Source organism: Montipora foliosa, unplaced genomic scaffold (assembly GCF_036669935.1).
Source record: "Montipora foliosa isolate CH-2021 unplaced genomic scaffold, ASM3666993v2 scaffold_33, whole genome shotgun sequence".
NCBI classification, from domain to species: domain Eukaryota; kingdom Metazoa; phylum Cnidaria; class Anthozoa; order Scleractinia; family Acroporidae; genus Montipora; species Montipora foliosa.
In genome coordinates this window covers 1-8,928 of record NW_027179630.1, presented here as the reverse complement: position 1 = coordinate 8,928, position 8,928 = coordinate 1, and the positions used below count along the sequence as shown (strand labels likewise).

Genomic DNA, 8,928 nt, shown 5'->3' with positions numbered 1-8,928 from the left:
CACCCAGTAACACATATTCAACGCGGACCAGGAGGACATCGCACTAATAAAGGTATTACAATGACATACTTAATGTGTAACAGTTAACCACAAAATTCAAAGCTTTGTAAGGTAGTGCCAACTTCGTTACCATAGCCCCGGGAACTTGGTTGAGTGCAGTACGGCACTTGTAGCTTGTTCCCAGGCTCTCAGATAGTAGGGAAGAGAAATCACGGAAACTGCGAGAGAAATTCTCGATTCGCTTTCCCAACTATCTGAGAGCCTAGTACAGGTTAACGAACTTATCGTCCTTATGGTAAACAGTTCACGATCTGTATTGTCAAATTTCTTATAATTTGTGGTATTTTCAAACTTTGGCCTGTTACAACAATGTCTTCCTGGCTATACATTATTGTGTAAATTGTTAATGGGATAAACAAGTTCCTCTCTGAAGCACACAACTTTCTCAATAAGTCGTTTTATCAAAACCACTTCAATAAAAATTTGAACTTTTAAATTTATGGTTTATTTATTGACTGTGTCTGTTGCCAACGAAACACAAGACAGGCTCCCAATGGAAATACTTCCCACGAAAATCAAAAATGTTTTTTGCTAATGCTTTAGCAGCAAATTTTTAATTTCGGCATGATAAATAAAATGAGCTAATCATATTGCAAAAAATTGCACGTGACCAGCTCCAAGCGCGGAAATGAGAGCCCGATTTTGCTTCTTCCTTTGATTGGCTGACGATTTGGTGGGAATGGGAAATTTTAAGCCAATGACAAACGTATTGTGCCATACTAAAGGGAGGAGTGTAAAAGTAGGCATAATTTTCATTTAAAACCGTTGCGTTCACCTAAAAACTAAAATTTAATATTTGGGCAGCAAATTCCAGTTATATGCCTTGGTATCTCGATATCGCTCTTCAGTGCAGAGAAAGGGAAGTCATACCAGACCATCAAATTACCTAAAAACTATCTATCAAAATTCCTTTTTGCCACCTCGAACTCCGGTTTCTTCGAACAAGTTTCTGCTCACCCTATCATTGGTCCGATCGTCTCATAAATTTTACATTAATCAAGTCCAATCTGTCTTCGATCAACAACGTGGCATTGGAAAAGAAATTTAATGCACAACAGTGTCTCTAAAGTATGCCGATCCTGTCATGTCTTCAACTCGACATGAGTCTATACGCGGGAACAACACCTCGTTGAATAGTCTTTGTATAGCACTTTACTCTTGCCAGAGGAGATCTGGATACGATGACTGGGCAAGTTGACTTGCAGACGCGTAGGTGCACGGCGCCTGCAACAGTTACAACAACCACAGCAGCGAGAAGAATGAAAACAATTAAGCACAGCAAGATTGCCCGGCTATGGTCAGCATCTTCACGTACTGTGGCTGTTTATCGAACCATGCACTGAAACCTGGCGAAAAAAGTCAAAATAGTATTGTCCTTTAAAAAGTGCATATGAGATTTTTTCTTTATTTACTCAATCAAACATCATAGTTTTCCGAGGTAAAAACAATTACTTCCGGTGGGGTATAAAACCGCGCTAGTAAGTAGACTGGGTAGCAGTACTGTGACGTCAAAACCAGAACGAAATTTTATCCCTAACATCCCCTGCGTTCTTGTTTTGACGTCACAGTCTGCTATCCCCAGTCTCCTTACTAGCGCGGTTTTGTACCACAATCGCAACATTATAGTTTCTTTTCAACTGTAACGATTTAAAGATAAACAGACGAAAATAGAAAAAGTCCACAGACCTCCCATAAAACCCTGTGTGTTATTACTGAATGTCTGATGAGTGCAGTTGGGATTTTAAAACGCGAAACCGCAGAGTAGGACATAACCCGATTTAAAAAAAAAATTCGTCGTTTATTTTCTATGACAAAGGGCTGCAATTCTTACCGCAATATTTAGAGTTCAGTGGCATCTCACCATCCAACAACGTGGTATCAAACTTACGACTGAGTGAATGAAGGAACGACACATTCACATCGCCCATTAGTTCCAGCTGAAATTAAGATACATCAGTAAGTGTTACTAGCCATGAGTGAGCTAACGATGGCTGGGCATTGATCGAGGTTCTTTTTTGCGCTTTTTCAATAAACGCAAATAGAGCAAGGGCAAGCTTAAATTAATCTTTTTTGACCTAGAAGCTTAGTCAAAAGGATTTTGGGCATTACAAACTTAAAGATTAGGGATTTGTTTCAGGATAAAACAAATAGCTTCGGGTGGAAAGATAAGGCTCGTGTTGCCCGCTCAAGTAGCCAATCACAACCCCATTCTCACTCAAAGGCCATGATCGGTTGCCAGCGGTTAAGGAAGTCGAGTGAAGCTATGATCCTCGCAGTTATGAACGCAGTTTTTGCAATTGCGCAGAGAACCCTCAGGGCTTCAACGGGATTTGAACCCGTGACCTCGCGATAGCGGTGCGACGCTCTAACTCATTGAGCTATGAGAAGCACTGACGTGGGAGATGGTCATTTGTGGGGTAACAAATGGCCAGCTCCCAACGTCAGTGGCTTCATAGCAATAGTTCTGAATTTTTCAGGCTTCTCTGCGCCATTGCAATAATCCAGTTGTTGGGTTTTTATTAGTTATTAGGTGGAATACCTGTAAACTAGCTCTCCACCTACGTGTATATCCACGTTATTAATAAATAAAGTATGATATGTTATGTTATATATCATTTAATCGTTGGTTACGGAAGCATCGCAAAATGCTTGAATGGCACTTCTAAATACCTTGAAATGGACCTTTTTTTCCTTCTTTCTTCAGATGACCTTGAGCGAAACAGAAAATTTCCCATCTGGCTCAACTCTTTGTTATCCACTGGAAGCTCAATCACATCACCATCTTTGAAAGTGTGCGACCAGTCCAACGAAGATCCTTGCTGAATCCTCACTGTTGCTGTGAGCGGTCGCTGACATCTGTTCACTTGAAATGTTATTCTGACCTCTCTGTCCTGAACACGAGCCTCGCACGTGATTTTGCTGCAAAAGTCACTGACATGGACATTTGCCACCAAGTTCAGGCGGAAAATTTGTCGAAGGGCAGTTGCTGTCGTCATCATCGCCGTTGCCATACTGATCGAAAGCATTTTGAAAATCGAAGTTTTCAAGTGACGTGACTGTTAGTAATTAAACCACACTCAAAAAAAGTCTTTTCTTTTAATTTCCCTGTTATTTTTCAACAGATAGTAGGAACTGAAAGAGGCCGGCGGTTCTGCACGCCCGCCGCACTGCCCCGCGCGGCGTGCCTTTTTAAATTTCGATTCATTTCGTTCCCGTTCTCGTTCTGAAAACTCAAGTGTATTAAGGCTTGACCAATCTAATTATTATGCATATTTTTATTTGAAGTAAAGCGTTTGTCCAATGTCTATGAAGCTTAGCAGCAAAGTTTTTTATCGGTGCTGTTATTGATTCGCCAAAATATTTTGTATCGCATTTTGGTCACGTGACCCTAAAACAACTTATAACGTTTATATCCTTTATTCAAAAAGGGGAACATTTATACTTCAAATATGTTGAAAACGTTTGGCATTAACACGTTTAGTACAACTGTGCCTATCGAATGTCGCCTTTTAATGTGGTACTCCGTATTTTACCTTTTAAGATATTTGGATGTTATCATGTCACGTGACCTATTTTCCTCAATTGTTCATTGCTCTTAACATGTGGACATGATTAAAAGGCGGCATGACAAAGCCCTTAGAAGGGGTTTATCGAATAATCAAGAAACAAGATTGATATAATGTAGCTGAATGTTCCCCATTTTTGAGTACAAAATATAACTGTTATAAGTTGATTTCGGGTCACGTGACAAGAATGTGGTACGGCATATTTTGGAAAAGTTATAACAATACCGTAACTAACTCCTGCCAAGTTTCATAGGTCCGGGACAAATGCCTTCCCCTTCAAATAAAAATAATGCATAATAATTAGGCTGGTCAAGCCTTAATACACTTGAGAACGACATAAAATGAGCAAACGGAGTACGAAAGCACCAGATGATTAATAGGCGTTTTTCTGAGTTCATGCCCTGCCTCCTCCTCAAAGCGAATGTAAGTGCGAAGTTTTTGTTATGCAAATTAGTTTTCATTAGAACTAATAGCCCATTTCCGAGTTGCTGCATGCCTCAGTTTCAAAGCGAGTCCTGGTGCACAACCATTCAAATGGAAAAGAGTTGCGTAGGTCTATTGCAAATCAAACTCATTTCCCTTACAATAGTTGAGAGCACCAAGACTCACTTCGAAAACAGACAAACGGCAACTTGGAAATGGCCGCATTACCACACAAAAACTTCGGCACTTAGACTCGCTTTGAGGAGGAGGCAGGCATAACTCGGAAATGGCCTATTGAAACCCTTTGGGAATAAAACGTTTTGCTCCAGTTATTTCCATATTATTTACATATGAAGCAAATGCAAAACACAAAGAATCTTAATCCGCGACGATCGATTTGAATTGGATCAACATTGAGTTAGCCGATAAGGTCTATTTCCAATTCTCCTTCGAAACATCAACACTGTTCACAATAATTAGATATGCTAAAATTTGGTTTATCAAACGAGTTGATTAAGGTCACATTACCACAGTCAGGGGCACCCAACGATTACTTGGTGTGAAATGTGCGTTAGGGAGAGTCAAACTGTTCTGAGAATTTCGGTTCTACGTTGCCAAACAGCTACAGATTTCTTTACTGAAACATCGCCTAAAAGATTCGCAACCAGGAAAAAGTAGTTCCTTACGTTTTTGGAAGGGGTACTTTTGCAATTTTTGGCACGTAAAAACGTCACCTAGCAGTTTCGGATGAGAAAATGGGTTCGGTTGGAAGTTCTTAGAGGGTAACGTACGTCAGCTAGCACATTTCAGAAATGAGATATCATTCCCTAAAATTTCCCTCATGCACCTAAGATTTCCGAACAGATCAAATTCTTCTTGGTGATAAATGGCCGTTTTTATACTAGAGACGCATAATCCGTCCAGACGAATTATGCGTCTCTCATGTTATCCGTCTAGTGTAAAGACGGGACGAACTATATGAGACGCATAATTCGTCTGGGACGAATTTAGGCAAACATTTTTTCTGTGTCTGTTAAATTTGTCTGGTATAAAGAGCGGCACAAGACGCATAATTCGTCTTGACGAACTATCCAGTTTAGTGCGTCTTCGAGACGCATTAAAGTAGATACTTCGTCCGACGCATAATGCGTCCCGTGCCCGTCTTTACACTAGACGAATTTAACAGACGCAGAAAAAATCTTTGCCCAGTTCGTCCCAGTACGAATTATGCGTCTCTAGTATAAAAACGGCCAATATCTCTTTAGACAGTCTTTGTACATTACAAGGGACCTAGAAATGTCTTTCAAAGCTTTTGGCTTATTTGCACGTTGGGTGCCCTGACACCATGGAAGATTTGGAAAGCTGACTTTCGAGCGGCGTTTAGCCATTCGTCGCTCTGACGAAGGGCACTGGCGGATACCCTGCGAGCGGAAGTCTCTTTCGATCTTCCTAGATAAGTCGGGAAGAGGAAAGTACCACAAAACCACAAAACGAAAACACCAATCGGGATATTCTTCCAACAACTCTGGCAAACACACGACAATCAAGGAATCATTTCATTGGAGACTCAAGATAGTCCCCTGCCCTTAAATGCCATTTCATTTTTTGTACTGAAAAATTTATAGGTTTCTGTCAGACTAGTTTCTGTGACCGACACATAGAAAAACTCATGGGAATTTTAACACTTAAAATTGCCACGCTGTTGCAAAGTTCAATATATTGACGACGCGTGGCGATTGATCATGCGCAAAAATTAAAAAAACAGGTTTGAAAAGTCGAAACTGACTGACTCATCCAATTCTTCGGATGAGCGGCAAATCAAAGAATGTGGAGGCGGCGAGCAGAGTCTACTTTCGCTTCCTCTTTCCGACTTATCTAGAAAGATCGAAAGAGACTCTGCTCGCAGGGTACTGGCGAGGGCTAAAGCTCGAAAGGGCAGCTTTCCAAATCTTTCAAGGAGGTAATTCGACACTTTATCAACTCGTCTGATAAAACCAACTTTCATGTTTCACTCTCCCACCTACGCAGCACCAGTTTCTTAAAAACTAAAATTTGTTCACTTTCGAAAATACCATAATACTCTTTTTTTTGCCTCCAAATTTTTGCATAAGCATTGTTTTTATTTTCTCTTGGGACCATTGTAAGTCCCAAGAGAAACTGGAAACAGACTTCTCTCGTATCGCGTTTACATGATGACCAGGTGAATTCGTATCGTGTTACCATGAGGGGATCCGTTTTATCGATAAAATACACGTGTGAATCCAATTTCAAATATGGGTCTGTCAGTGGCTAAGTACGCATGTGCTACCAGTTCCAGCCCACCAAGTGAGGTCAATTTCACACCGGGAACGGTCGTCGTTCTTCGTTTACATGATACCGTTGCGAGATTTCGCGCGGGGAACGAAATTTTCGCTCCGGTGAAGGACCCGGGGTGAACTCGCGCCGGTGTGAGTCGCCCGAACATGACATTTTTTGGTGTGATATCATGTAAACAAATACAGAGCGAAGAGAGGAACCGGAGTGAACTCGCGGCCGGTGAGAAAGTCGCCCCCGGAATCATGTAAACAACCCTCAACACTCTAAAGCCTAGTTTTCATATGTCGCAAAATCCCAGACCATTGGGGATTTCGCAGTTTCCGCTCCCGTCCCAGATTTTGCCGACATATCTGAAAATCGCCAGACGATTGTCCCAGATAAATGGAAAGTGCGCCAAACCAACAGTTCGCCAAACCTTGCAATTTATAGATTGGTAACGAGCTAAAACCATCGCCGACGTCTCCGACTGTACAAATTTGAGTTTTCATATGTCGGGAATCATCGCCGACGATCGCAAAAATATGGGACGCGTCGCGAAAATAGACCATCCCAGATTATCGGGATACAATTTATGGTTTTTCATTAGTCGGCAAAATCTGGGACGGTCGGGAAAATGCGAAATCCCCGATCGTCTGGGATGTTCCCGACATATGAAATTAGGCTTAAGATGACTTCATTCAGCTCTGGTTGTCGAAACATCTCAGCATTTCTAACCTTCGATCAGGCGTTTTTTTTCTATAAGGAAAAGAATTTCTGATCGCAGGTTACAGTCCCCCACCCATGCGATCATATTTCATCTAGGCACGAATTTTTTTCGGCAAATACTTTAAATGTTTCAAATGGCCGTAAAAATGTTATTAAACCCTCTTACGTTTTAAACGGAATGTGCGGCAATCTACTAAATAAAAAATGTAATGGTCGCACTGTGTAGATAAACACTATTATTAATTGATGATCTCTGGTGGAGTTTCACACTCGTTTTCAATAATCATACAGGTTTCTTAACTCTTCTTCACTGACATGTATCAAATTTCACAACTTATATTCCTGCCACTGTAGTCATTTTAAAAATTCGATTGCTATTTGGTAGCAAGATATTTCCTAGAAACCTGAAGTGCGTACGCGTTCTTGCATCTCGTTCCCTCCTCCGTGCTAATGTGCAGGATATTTACATTCAATCACAGTTTGCAAAACACGAAACTTGCTTACCTACGAACAAAGGAAATCATTTTGGTACCTGTTTTAAAGAGTACCATAAGATGTTTTTTTTTATAGAAACATGATGCTAACAATATCGGAAGCGAATTGTGGAGCTTAAAGCCAAATAAACTTGAAATTTGGCGTATATTAGAAATTATTACGTCTTTAAAACAACTCTAAATTTGCATGAGGCTAGTGATGGTCGTAATCTTTCAATGTTTCTCGAAAAGTTCGATTACATACCTGACACAACTAAGAAGAAGATGGAAAGAATCAACGCTGACTCCACCTTAGCCGACATTGCGGCGAAGTGCTTGAAATTCTAATCCACAATATTTGAATATTTTTCATAAATATTACTTTCGCGTGATATTCCTTTCTCATTTTTCTAATTGCGGCGTTTATTGCGACCACTTTTTATATTTCCTTAAGAAACCCGGCGGCCCCTTATCTTAATGCTCTTAAAATATGTAGGACTTTCCGTTAATTTTGATTTCCTAATGAATTTTCAAGGCGGTAACTAAGTAGAAGTGGACAGGACAAAGAATGTGGCCGCGACTCATTTCACTGCAGGCCCTAAGACCACCAGAATCCAAATAAGAGTATGGAAATGTCTGGTGACTCGGGCAATCTCGGAAAAAAACCGAGTCGAACTTACGGCCTTCCGATTACTTGTTGCGTTACACTTCGAAGCTACAGAACGCTCGTGCGAGCCATGAATAAGACTAAAAATCGCATAGTTAGGAGGACCGACTCCTGTCAAGATATTGCTGAGTCGTGATCAGTGGTCAACATCACCACCTTTACAATAAATAACGTATAAGTTCTCATTGACGATATGTTCTCAATTTATAAAAAAATATATACATATTAGCTGACCCACATTCGGATTCTCTGGCTAAATCGAAGACTAAACTGTTTCCCACACAAACATTTCATATTGATTTTTTTGATGAAAACCGTATCCCTACTTTTTATAATTTGGAGTACGACTCTTTCCGGAAAGTCATTCTAAACGTAGATGCAACTTGATTTACACTAAAAGTGTAACAATATTAAAAGAGCCAATAACAGAACAGTAATATGGAATTCTAGTTTTCGACTTCTAGCAGGGATACACGTATAGCATTCGACGACAAACCCCTTGAAGTCGTTTGTCATCTAGTTCTCTTCACACCTAAAAAAGGCAACGCACGTGTCAAAGATGTATTAGAATCCCGTATGATTTAATTATTTATAGACGAAGCAGCTCTCGTAAAAACGGTATTAAGTATTATCATAAACCCATAGGGGTTGAAATGTGTAACGCGCGTTCACAGCTTCCGAATGTTCAGTGCGAACTGATTGGTTGAATCTTTCAGTG

General features: G+C 40.5%; 1 long non-coding RNA gene across 1 annotated transcript; it reads right to left on the bottom strand.

Annotated features, from left to right (window-relative positions):
• Positions 1 to 1,346: 1,346 nt before the first annotated feature.
• LOC137987290 (uncharacterized) lies at positions 1,347 to 7,868 on the bottom strand. The gene is made up of 4 exons (XR_011120424.1): positions 7,809 to 7,868; positions 2,731 to 3,116; positions 1,892 to 1,997; positions 1,347 to 1,406 (listed from the first exon to the last, which is right to left on the bottom strand). It is a non-coding gene; the product is annotated as an uncharacterized lncRNA (long non-coding RNA).
• Between the last annotated feature and the right edge of the window lie 1,060 nt (positions 7,869 to 8,928).